The sequence below is a fragment of the Colius striatus genome, chromosome 1, assembly GCF_028858725.1.
Source record: "Colius striatus isolate bColStr4 chromosome 1, bColStr4.1.hap1, whole genome shotgun sequence".
Taxonomy (NCBI): Eukaryota; Metazoa; Chordata; class Aves; order Coliiformes; family Coliidae; genus Colius; species Colius striatus.
Genome location: NC_084759.1, coordinates 107,739,312 through 107,752,540, shown reverse-complemented (window position 1 = coordinate 107,752,540; position 13,229 = coordinate 107,739,312). Strand labels below are relative to the sequence as shown.

The window sequence follows — 13,229 nt, the reverse complement described above, 5'->3', positions numbered from 1 at the left end:
AGTTCTGAAGTAGGATAGCTTTAATAAAGAAATTCAGTCTTCCTTATTAATGCTCAACAGCTTCAGCAAAGGATTTGCAGATCATAAATACACATCTATGAAAGACAAAAAACGTCTTGGTGACTATGGATGTCTATTACTGAAAAGGAGACCACATTAGTCTGGTACTATTTTTTTTTCAAATATTTTCCGTTCTTAACAGTGAAAGATATTACCTTTCACACTGTTTAATAGATGTTAACTCAGGGTCAAACATCAGGTATGTGTCATTCATATGAAGTCTTGATATTTTCTTTGTAACATAATTCGTACTACAACTGGTGAGCAAGAAATTTACCTGCAAAACACATAGGGAAGATCCTTGGCAGTTACAAAAGCTGGAAGTCATGAAATTTCTCAAATGCTTTACTAATAACTAGTGGATAGAGGCCAACACAGGTATCCCAATGAGACCATTAGAGACTGCACTCAGCATCCTGACTCACAGGAATGGCAGGCTGCATGATTTCAAGGCTCCTAACTGCCTCAGCTGTAATGTGATCCTTCCAGTTGAGTGCAAGAACAATTTCAGTATGAAATTGGACATTGTAACAAAACAGTAAGCTCTCATGTCCATGGCTTCACCCCAGCCTCATGCTAACAGACAGTCATCTTCAGGAAAACAGCCACATGCAATGCAAAAAAATGACCAGGCAGTATCAAAGAGCTGTGCGTTGCAAGAAAGAAAATTATAATTTTTTTTTTTTCTTTAATGTTAATAAAGGGAAACTGAAGCCTTCAACATGTCTGAAAAAATATCCATGCACAATCCTGGCTTATCTGCACAAGAAGAAAATTCTGTATGTGAGTCAGTTGTTAAGAAAGCTCTGACTAATGCAGATACAAGTCTGACTTTTTAAGTTGACATTTCTACTTTTCCCATGGATCAGAACTGTCAGGAGAGTTCCCCACGCAGACCAGAGGCTTGCAGAGAAGAGTTATTCTGTAGCGGTCTAAAAGTTGTGACATAAGTGCTTTGATGGAATTAGCAACAGTGGTTTAAGAAAAAAGCCTTGGACTCTATTCCCAGCACTAGCAATTACCACTCCCAGAACAGAACCAGAACAAAGGAACAGATTCAGAAGGAAAACAGCTGCAAACTTTCCTATATAGGCAAAGAGCAAATTCCCTTCTGCTGCTGTTTTACTAATGCCTTTAACTAACATCTGGCAGTGGGGCAGGACAGACAATGGGAGATAGAAGCTTTAAAAGTGTTGCTACTAGACTTGATAAGAGCTCAGCTGCTACAATCCTTACACCGTCTTCACGTTTCTTCTGGTTTTCCTACAAGATGTGACTATAATAAATATTTATTCTGCAAAAATTAAAAATGATTAAAAATGTCCTGTTATCAAGTACATCAATAGAACATACTGTGCATCTGTTGAGTACCAAGATGAGGATTTAATAAAATTTTGCTAGGTAGTTGGAGAAAAAAAAATCTTTAAAGATAGTGTTTGGTATGGGTTAATTGCCTCCTTCATTAAAGAAAGGAATACATACTGAGAACATCTTTCTGCCATCTGATTAAGCAATGAGCCAATACAATTGTAAATCTTCTAGTAATTCCCCATGGTTTAACTCAACAGAGGCAATTCTTTACTTCTCAGACCCTATTCCTCATTTTCGGATAATCGTTGCATTAATTGTGTACCAAAACTTTCTGTCATGCTGTTAAAAGAAATGGAATGTGACTGTTCTGTGGTTCTTCTTAGCAATCTTAGACAATCAAGAGATTGAATTATTCATATATGATTTTTGTATTATAACAATTTTTAAGTTTGCTCACTGCTCAATTGCTCAAACAGCAAGAAAACTCACAACTATTTGATACTAGTATAAACAGTGCAACTTTTAGTTTTTACTGTCTGAGTGGCAGAAACATTCTATCTATAACTGAGGTAAAAAGATATAAGAGGGCTTCTCTATCCCCACAATTGTATGCTGTTAATTGCTTTGCATTGGAATTTTTAGTTCCTTTGAATAAGGCAGATTTTAAGTCTAGTGTGCACTCAGTTATACTATTTACAAGTATTATAAGTAATAGTTCTGTCTAATACCTATATTACGCATATTTTCATGTAAGTCTGATCAAGTTTGGCATATTCATTCAAGGTGGTTCATTTCAGATAGATTTTCTTCTGTGTTAGTAAGCAGCACAACCATGGTATTAAAATAGATATTATAGAATTTGCACTGATACACATGATGATTTCATTCAAGATGAAAAAAATATATGACACCCACTTTATTTTTATGCTGCAAAATTGACTAAAAAAATCTGAAGAATATCAGAATGGAAAATATGCCCTGTAAGAAGAAATATAAATATATGTGCAAGGATTGTACATAGTAAAGCACATTTTATAAACCAAGCTTTAGTTCTCCGGCACAAACTAAACCATGACCAGATAACCTCTATAAGAAGAATGACATAGTAGGATGGCGTTGGTGTTTTTTTCCTTAAATGTTATTTTACATGACGAGAAATTCTATTTAGGTTGTGTTTGCTTCTATTTAACATGTATTTGAGTTATTGGTGTAGTTGCATATTATTATTCTCTTAGGCTGCAAGTACACAATAAAAGGACAGATGGAAATAAAATAATAATAGCTTGTGACAGGCTACATGTAAAATGTTTGATCAGATTGATCAATGGGCTTTTTCTTCAAAAGCTAAGGTTAAATTCAAGGAAGAAAAATATAATGATTATTCCACCAGTTTGTTCCTATCTCACTGAAATGGAAGGCATTTGGGATGCAGTCCCAGTTTTAATACAGCTGCCACATATTACAAAATGCTCCATTATGGGAATTCACATCTGTCTTTTTCTTTCAAAGAACACTTCTGTTAGCACTTCTACACTTAACTTACATCTTGGGTTTATTTTCAGTGTCAGAAGTTTATTTTTCTTCCCAGTCCTGTAATTATTTTTTATTTAAGCAGCATTCTGAAAACTTATTAATATTTGACAAATATTATATATATATAAATAATTATCAGTCAGTTACTGTAGATTAGCTGTTACAGGCACGGATTTTTATTTTTTTAAAACATCTGTTAACACACCTTGAACTGTGTGCTACTGATTTGTTGGTGTTTTTTTTCTTCTCCATTTACACAATTGCCTTTTGGTTTTTTTGTGTTTCCTCAAGCTCCTTTTACCTAGACTACATACTTCTGAAAGTAATCTCATTCAGTTTGATTCAGTTCTCGTTTCTGTTCAATTTAAAGTTATTTTCTTTGGTTCACAGCAGAACAACACACAGCCTCTCAGTGAGTTATTAAGGATTTTCACCCCATATCAGCAGCTCATCAGCAATTACTTCTCTGCACACAGATCCTTAAAGATCCAGGACATGATGATTTGTTACACTTTCTGTGCTGAAACAATGAAGAAGGGGTGATCCTTAAATAAGTTTCAACCAGAAAGGGAGTTGAGAGACTAGCACTTCTAACAATGGTAGATCCTTCACTTCCACCTCAAAAATTGAAAATAGTAATATTTTTTAGATCCAGGCGCTATGGAAGTGTACATTTACTTAAATATTTGGAAACATTAAAATCCTCAGCTTGTCTGACCTTCTATAAACTAACCACCTAGCTGTCAGATTGGCTTCATAACATCTGATGTCAGATCTGGTAAAATTAATGTTCAATTTATTTCCCACTGACAATAGAAGTTTAAATAGGATATTCTATTTTTAGTAATAATAGTGGAATTTACAATCACAGGACAAAGTGTGACTGTAATATACGGGAAGCATTAAATTTTTCTGTTAGAGTTAGTACATATAGTTTACAAATTTGCTTTAGTAGGTACATTATACATATTTTTAATAATTGTCTTGGCTTGAATTTCTTTTATTTTTCTTTTACAAGCAGCTCTTGACCCTATTAAAACCTGAGATTTATAATTTCATTCCTTTATATTACATGGTGCCAATCAAGAAGGGCTTATTTTTTTTAGGGTGACTAACATTCAAAACCCACCCAGATGAGTTCCTGTGTGACCTATTTTAGCTAGTGGGATTGGACTGGATAATCTTCTGAGGTCCCTTCCTTAAGATTCCATGATTCTGTGGTATTCTGATTTACTACAATATAATTGAATTGTACCTATGGACTTCGTACCTCTGCCCTCTGAAATTAGAGCTTCTCCAAGAAGATGGAGGCTTGCCATATTCTGTGAGCATTTCCACATTGCTCTTCAAACATTAAGAACTCCAGGCCTTTACCACTAAGTCTTCCTGTGGTATACAGAGCAATTGAAAGCGAGCATTTAGTAGTATCTTCTTCATTTTTAGGTTAAACACAAGCCAATGCATTTTATCAGTGAAAAAAGACCTAAGCTGTCTTCACCTTTGCTAAGCATAAAAATAGAAGTGGAGTATGCTGCAGAGACATTCACACTCACTGTAGCTCTGAGAGAGAGTTTATCTCCCCTAGCCAGTAGACTCCAAAGCCCTGATAATAGAACATTGTGGGGACTTGCCATCTTGGATCACATGTAGTTTTGGGACTTTTCTACTGTATTTGACAGAGCAATGTGGAAATGGTCACACGATTTGGCAAGCCTTCATCTTCTTGGAGGAGTTGTAATTTCAGAGGACAGAGGTGTGAAGTCCATAGGTACAACTATATTATTGAACTGGCTTTTGAGGTGGCTTTGAAATCCATTTGTCTCAGGTCTAGTTAATACAGACTGGGAATTCTGTATCATGTTGATAGAAGAGGCTTTTCCTATTCCTTTACTACTTTCCTACATAGTAGTCACTGTCCGTCAGTCACATCTTTTGGAGTTGTTTTTCATTCAGTTGGATAATTCTCTAAAAATATTCTGTCGAATCACTCTTCTGGAGTACATTTCTCTTTGACCTGCTGTGTTTTTATTCCTCCAGCATTTACTGACTGATAGTTAATCTCCACATTAACCCTTCTAAAAGCAGCTGGAATGGCAGTGACTGTACCACCTGCTGTTAGTCTGAGGCTGCTGTGATTACACTACATTCATTTTCAGTTTCTGTTTCAAAGTCGGCTTTTGATTAATTGTTTTCAGTACCACTAGCCACTCTGCTGCAGAACCTTAGATTCTAAATGTGTTAAGTTACATCCATGTTTATAAGCCACACAAAAAGATTTTTGTTTTCAGCTGACCTAATACGCCTGGAGAAACCTTGTGGAAACTGGACAGACCTGCCAGCAACATCTTCGCCAGCTTAAGTGCTAGATCATGTGCCATTTCATGGCACTGTGCCATATGGATATTGTCATGTTTTCAGGAGTTTCTAGTTTGCCCTTGTAAGAGCTCTGTCATCCAGATGCAACGTCATGACTGCACTTGTGGTAAGGAATTTTTTCCTATTCCTATATGCAATATTGCACATCTTTGTCCCATGACTATATGAACATTTCATGATTGTCTTTCCCTTTTATTTTTAAATACTTTTATGTTTTTATCCTAAAACATCCTTTTTTTTGAGTGTTTATGAGTAAGAATGAGGGGGAACGACAATAAGACTGATGCCATTGTAGGAGTATGTTATAGACCACCCAACCATGATGAGGAAGTAGATGAAATGTTCTACAGACAGCTGGAAAAAGTTTCTAGATCATTGACCCTCATTCCCATGGTGGACTTCAATTTCTCAGATGTCTGCTGGGAATACAACTCAGCAGAGAGAAAAGGAGAAAAGGAGAGTCCAGCAGGTTCCTGGAGTGTTTGGAAGATACTTCCCCATGCAGACGGTAAGAGAGACAATGAGGGAGGCATCTTTCTGAATCTGGTATTTGTGAATAGAGAAGGTGGGAGACATGATAGCTGGATGACACCTTGGACAGAGTGATCATTAAACAACTGAGTTCCCGATCCTCAGAGGAGAAAGGAATAGGGTCAGCAGAAGTGTCACCTTAGATTTCAAGAGGGCAGGCTTTGACACGTGTAGGAAATTGGCTGTCACAGATGCCCTTGAGAGGCAGTCCTGAAAGGTCAAGGAATTCAGGAAAGCTGGGCAGTCTTCAAGAAGGAAATCTCAAAGGTGTAGGATCAAGCTGTCCCCATGTGCAAGAAGATGAGCCAGCGGGGCAGGAGACTATCCTGGCTGAAAAGGGAGCTTCTGCTGGAGCTCAGGAGGAAAAAGAGAATTTATGATATCTGGAAGAAAGGGCAGACAATCCAGGAGAACTACACGACTGTGGTGAGGTTATGCAGGGAGAAAATTAGAAGGGTCAAGGCTCAACTTGAACTTAAGCTAACTATTACTGTAAAAAATAAGAAAAGTTTCTAAAAGTATATTAGCATCAAAAGGAGGCCTAAGGGGAATCTTCCCCCTTTAATGGATGAAGGGGGAAACCTAGTGAGCAAGGACGAGGAAAAGGCTGAGGTACTTAATATCTCCTCTGTTTCAGTCTTTAATATTAAAACCAGTTCTTCTCTGGGCACTTGTCCACCAGAGCCAGGAGATAGGGACAGGGGATAGACTGAAGCCACTTTAGTGCAAGGGGAAATGGTGTGAGACCTTCTCCCCACCATGACACACACAAATCAATGGGGATGGATGGAATCAGCCTGAGGGTGCTGAGAGACCTGGCAAAAGTGCTTGCTGAGCTACTCTCCATCATTATAGCAGTCCTGGCTCAGTAAGGAGGTCCCAGAGGACTGGAGGATAGCTAATGTGACACCTATCTACAGAACGGGTCTGAAGGAGGATCCTGGGACCTACAAGCTTGTCATTCGGACCTCAGTGTCAGGGAAGGTTATGGAATAGATTATCCTGAGTGCCATCCTGAGGCACATACAGGACAACCAAGGGTTCAGGCCCAGTCAACATGGCTTTATGAAGGGCATGTCCTATTTGACGAATCTCATCTCCTTCTATGACAAGGTGATCCATATAGTGGATGAGGGAAAGGCTGTGGATGTGGTCTTCCTGGACTTAGTAAGGCCTTTGACACAGCCACTCACAGCATCTTCCTGGAGAAACTGACTGTTCATGGCTTAAGAATCAGAGAATCACAGAATCTTAAGGGTTGGAAGGGACCTTAAAAGTTCATCTAGTCCAATCCCTTGCCAGAGAAGGACCACTTAGTATAAGTCACACAGGAACTCATCAAGGTGTCCCCAGAGAAGGAGATGCCAAAGCCTATCCGGGCAGCCTGTTAGAGTACTCCAACACTCTCACAGTGAAGAAATTCTTCCTTGTATTTCTTTGGAACCTCTTATGTTCCAGCTTATACCCATTGCCCCTTGTCCTATCACTGGACATCATTTGAGAACAGCATGACTCCATCCTTCTGACACCCACCCTTTACATATTTGTAAACATTAATGAGGTCACACCTCAGTCTCCTCCAAGCTATAGAGCCCCAGCTCCCTCAGCCTTTAATCATAAGGGAGATGATTCACTCCCCTCATCAACTTTGTGGCCCTGTGCTGAACTCTCTCCAGCAGCTCCCTGTCCTTCTTGACCTGAGGGGCCCAGAACTGGACACAATATTCCAGATGAGGTCTCATGAGGGCAGAGTAGAGGGGGAGGAGAATCTCTCTTGACCTACTAACCACACTCCTTCTAATACATCCTAGGATGCCATTGGCCTTCTTGGCCATGAGGGTACATTGCTGGCTCATGTGCATCCTGCTGTCCACCAAGACCCCCAGGTCCCTTTCCCCTACACTAGTTTCTAAGGGTTCATTCACCAGCCTGTACTAGTACATGGAATTATTCTTTCCCAGATGCAAGACTCTACACTTACCCTTGTTGAACTTCATTAGATTTCTCTCTGCCCAACCCTCTAGCCTGTCCAGGTTTTGTTGAATGGCAGCACAGCCTTCTGGTGTGTCAGCCTCTCCCCTCAGTTTAGTATTGTCAGCAAACTTGCTGACAGTGTCCTCTGTTCCCTCATCAAGATCATTATTGAATATATTGAACAGTACTGGTCCCAGCGCTGACCCCTGAGGGACTCTGCTAGACACACGCCTCCAACTAGACCCTGCCCCACTGATCACCACTCTCTGCCTTTTTCCCTTCAACCAGTTAACAACCCACCTCACTACCTGATCATCCAGCTCGCCACCCTTAGGCTCAACTCCAGTGGACCTGGTTTTATCCCCTTCCCCCTTCAAAATTAGTTTAAAGTCCTTGGATGGATCAACTCTGCAATGGGTGAAAAACTATCTGGATTGTATGAATGGACTCAAATCCAGTTGGTGGCTGGTCACCAATTGTGTTGCCCAGGGCTTGGTGCTGGGGCCTGTTCTGTTTAACATCTTTTATCAATGATCTGGATGAGGGTAACAAATGCACCCTTAGTAAATTTGCAGATGACACCAAGCTGGGCAGGTGCGTAGATCTGCTTGAGGACAGGGAGACTCTTCAGAGGGACTTGGACAGTCTGAACAGGTGTGTCAAGGCCAACTGGATGAGGTTCAACAAGGCCAAGTTCTGGGTACTGCACTTGTGCCACAACAACTCCATGCAATGCTACAGGCTTGGGGCAGAGTGGCTTGAGAGTTGCCTCTCAGAAAAGGACCTGGGGGTGTTAATCAACAATCAGCTGAACATAAGCCAGCAGTGTGCCCAGGTAGCCAAAAAGGCCAATGGCATCCTGGGTTGTATCAGAAATACTATGACCAGCAGGGCCAAGGAAGTGATTGTCCCTCTGTACTTGGTGCTAGTAAGGCCACACCTTGAATACTGTGTCCAGTTCTGGGCCCCTCAGTACAAGAAGGACATTGATGTGCTGGAAAGTGTCCACAGACAGGCAACAAAGTTGGTGAAGGGTCTAGAGAATAGGTTTCCCGAGAGGCGGCTGAGGGAGCTAGGGATGTTCAGCTTGGAAAAGAGGAAGCTAAGAAGAGATACGATCACTCTCTACAGCTACCTAAAGGAGAGCTGTAGTGAGTTGGGGATCAATCTCTTCTCCACAGTAACAAATGATAGAATATGAGGAAATGGATTTAAGCTGTGCCAGAGGAAGTTTAGATTGGACATTAGGAAGAACTTTTTCACTGAGAGGGTTATTAAACATTGGAACGGGCTGCCCAGAGAGATGGTGGAGTCACTATCCCTGTAGGTATTCAAAAGATCATAGATGAAATGTTGAAGGACAAGGTTTAATGATGGGCTTGGTAGTGTGAGGTGATTGGTTGGACTTGATGATCTTAAAGGTCTTTTCCAATCATAATGATTCGATGATTCTATGAAGTCAGTTCCTTCTGTTATCCAAGATTTCTTGGATCTATCAACCCCTTATACCACAAAACACTCAGGTTCTGGTCTATCTGGTAATTTTTTTTATCCCTATGACTCTACTGTACTGAATACACTGTGAAATAACAATCAGCACTCCTGACTGTCGTCTAGTTTCTTCAAAAAAATAACCTCACTTTCCCTAAGGAACGCTGTTCACTATGTTCTCGATTAAAAACAAAACGTCTTTTTCTGACTACCTTCATTTTCCTTATGATGTACAATATTGAGCTCTACTGCTCCTAGATCTACCACCTATCATATTGAGCATATTCCCCAATTGCCCTTCTCTGCACTCAAATTGTTCCTCACTATCATTTGCTGTGAGAGTTGTCTGAAAGAAAACAGTGGGTTCAGAATTTAATGTAATAGGTCCTTTTTCTTCAGAAAACCCAGGAAGTTCTGCTCATCCACACAAACAAGGGCAGAGGCCAGGTATATGAAATTTCTCTTTCCACTTTTTTTTTTTTAACCTCGCCTCCAATTCTCCCCAACAAAGACTTCTCACTCCTTATCCAACTCTTTGCCATTTAAAAAAAACAGCCACCAGTCTGAGTATTATAAAACTTCATAAAAGAGTAATCTTAGCAGCGTCATCATAACTATTGCTTCACTTCATGATATGCCAATGTATCTGCTTCATTCTCCATTTAGCTTGAGTGCTGGCAAACTTAATTTCTGCACATACTCACACTTCAGCACAATATAATGCAAACTCCTACACTTTCTAACCATCTCTAGAATATGCTCATTTACTTCCTGAATACTGCTAAGAAATGAAAAAAAAAAATGCTGTAAGTGGGAGTTGTTCTACAAATTTATTGCAATGAAATAATATTCTAATGAATAATAATACATTTTTAAAATGTAATTTTCATATTCATACAGACAATAACTGTCAAGATATTTTAACAGACTCACGTTCGCTTTTATCATGTTATCTTCTTTAAGATGCATGAACACAAGCATTCCAGCTTTCAAAAGTGGAAACCTGTTTTTGAAACCATGTTTTTTAAGTATCATGTGAGACACTTCTTGATCTCAAAAGCTATAACTTAATTATAAAATCATTATGACTGCAAAAGACTTTAAGATCATTGAGTCCAACCACTAACCTGACACTGTCATCTCATCGCTAAACTAAACCCTCAGCACCTCATCAATGCGTCTTTTAAATATCTCCAGGGATGGTGACTCCACTACCACCCTGGGCAGCCCAGGAGTTTTTTTTCCCCAAATAGTAATTGTTCAGAGACTGGCTGAGCATCTGTATGCTGATGGGAGAGGGTGAGTGAGTGCCTTTCCATCATTTGTTGTGTCTTCATTTTGTTTTGATTTCTCCTTCTATTCCTTTCACTTTAACTGTCTTAGTCTCAATCCATGAGTTTTTCTCAGTTTTGTCCTTCCAATTCTCTTCCCTTCCCCACTGCATAGGAGTGAGTATAAGAACCTATTAGTAAGAAACAAAATTGCAGATGAAAGACTTAACCTAGATTATCTAATCCTATATGGCATACTATGGGCTCCAAGGAAAGATAAGAGCTGGTCAGCTACTGATAGTCACGTAGTATAATTGTGAAATCAACAGATCTAAGTAATATAAAAAGTTAACTACAGATCTTGGAAGAACTGTTCTAAAAGAGCTGCACAAAAAGCTCTCTGTGAAAACCAGATTTTTATTTCCTACAGTTATTTCTTCAAATGCTTAAAACCTCTCAAATACTTTAAGGCATTAACAAGTTATTGCTATTCAGCTCAGAGTGAAAAAAAGAAAATAAAATCCTGTCCCTCTGTACATCTTCCCATCTATTTTTCCAACTGTAAAGTCATACTTCAGTATTTATCTGTATAGTTTTCTTTCATTTTTCCCATTGCTTTTCATGCAACATCATAGGTTTACTACAAGGTATTATCTCATTGAAAGTGTCTATTTAACTCTAAGTAACAGTGAATCTCTAATTTGTATGTGTATCCTGGGATATATTAAGCGTGGATATCATCTGCTGTCTGATACTATTTCCTCTCAATTTTGTAATAGGAAACAGATCATGTGAAGGTGGAGAAACAAGTCCATTCACTATTGCTACTTGATTTCATATTACTTAAATGCTAACATTCAGTCTCCCCCAACAATACAGCCTATCTGCCTCCATGTCTGCATAACTAATCTAAAGAATGTATTTCCTACTTTATTTTCTATTGCAAAAAGAAACATTATTTTCTTTGCTTCTCTTTTGTTTTGTAGAAGTCTATTCCTTCTGTCTGAGAACTGTTTCTATATGTATACCTACATCTTTAATTAATCTTCTTATTAGAATCATTAAATGTCCTGCAGGAAGGAGGTTCTGCATTTCCCCCCAGTCAGAAATATTCTCTGGTTTTGCAACTTGCAATTGCCTCTGCTTGTTTATGTAGAATCTGAGGCTGTATCACCACAGAATGGCATAAGATAGTCTTGTTCTTCAATTCAATATCTGAAGTCTAGCTTCCACAAAACAAATCAAAGGGTAAATACAGTGGACAAGGAAGGAGTTGTATGTCTACAACATCAGAGAGATGGGATTTTCATGCCTGAAAGTGTCAGCCTTTTGTATGGCAACTCTACCACCACTTAGTTTTGACAGTCTTAGAGTAAGAATTAAAGTTCTATGCACTAATGAATCCTACTAAACTGACATATATGATACTCTAATTAAAATCCTATACTTCCTACACTGTGGATTTCAGTCTCCCTCTAAATATATTAAGAAATAAAATGGTTAGTAATTCTTTTAATGGAGTTGTTAATACAGCTAGGTATGCCAAAAAGCACAATGTTTTGATCAGACACATCCTCTCTCTAAATTTACCCACAAGTTCTATACATAATAGTGCCACCTCCAAGGGGAACAAATGCAGAATCCTATGGGCAGCTTCTGTACAAAATGTGTTCCACAAGCTCACCTGAGGCATCATGTCTATCAGCAAAGCTCTCAGGAGCTTTGCAAGTACAGTGCCCTCTCATAACCCTTGTCTAGTGCACCAGTATCTTTGAAAGCTTTCAAGATTATAGGGAGTTACATAAATGCCAAGTACTCTTACATGTAAAAAATCAAAGGTCATCTTAAGATGCTGCTGAGGGATGAATAATCCTGAGGTTGGAATATGCTTTCTAATTTTTTAGTAAGACATGAAAGTGCTACTACTTGATGAAAGCACAAGGGACATGTACCCATTTATGACTAGCATCAGGCATATGTCTCATCAAAATCTGGTTTGTCAGTTTGTGGCAAACTTGTCATGATCAATGTCAACACAACACTTGTTTTACTATAAACAGACCTGCAAACTTCCCTGTAAAGGTGAAGAGCAGGTATTTTACACTTGCACTTGCCTGACTGAGCAAAGCTGTTACACTAGGCACTGTCTCTGTTCCTTTTTATAGTCTGATTGCACATTTTTATATTGATGAGATTAAACACCTTTTGTTCAGTTGTGCGCATCTCTTTTATGACTCAATATCCTACTCCCTATGCATCTATATTCCCCGCTGAAAGGGAATATGAGAAGATGGCTGTTACAACAAGCTGAATGAAGGCCCTTTTCAGTCTTTTCTTTATGAGCCATCTCTGTGTTTCCATGCTACACCCTTTTTGTCACATATCTGCATTCATATTTGTATCTCTACATTTATTGCCCACTTAAAATCCTTAAGTCCCATCACTGAAGATAAAATAAAATAATCTATATTAATTTAAAATCATATCTGCCAGTTCTACTTTGTTGCACATTGTGCTTCTTCCAAAGGCAGCTATATAATTATAGGTACTTGGGTGCATAAAGTGATACGGAGGTTTCTATGGCAATTATTCATTTTAATTGAAAATTGTATAGGGAAAAACTTGTTTCATGTGCAGCATGCAATTTGCATTTGTTTCCGAAGAATCTGAACTTGCTCAGGG

At 38.9% G+C, this 13,229-nt stretch overlaps 1 protein-coding gene across 1 annotated transcript in view; it reads right to left on the bottom strand.

The window, feature by feature from the left end:
• CADM2 (cell adhesion molecule 2) overlaps window positions 1–13,229 on the bottom strand; it is a 236,397-nt gene that overhangs the window by 171,183 nt on the left and 51,985 nt on the right. The gene's annotated exons all lie outside the window — the stretch shown is intronic.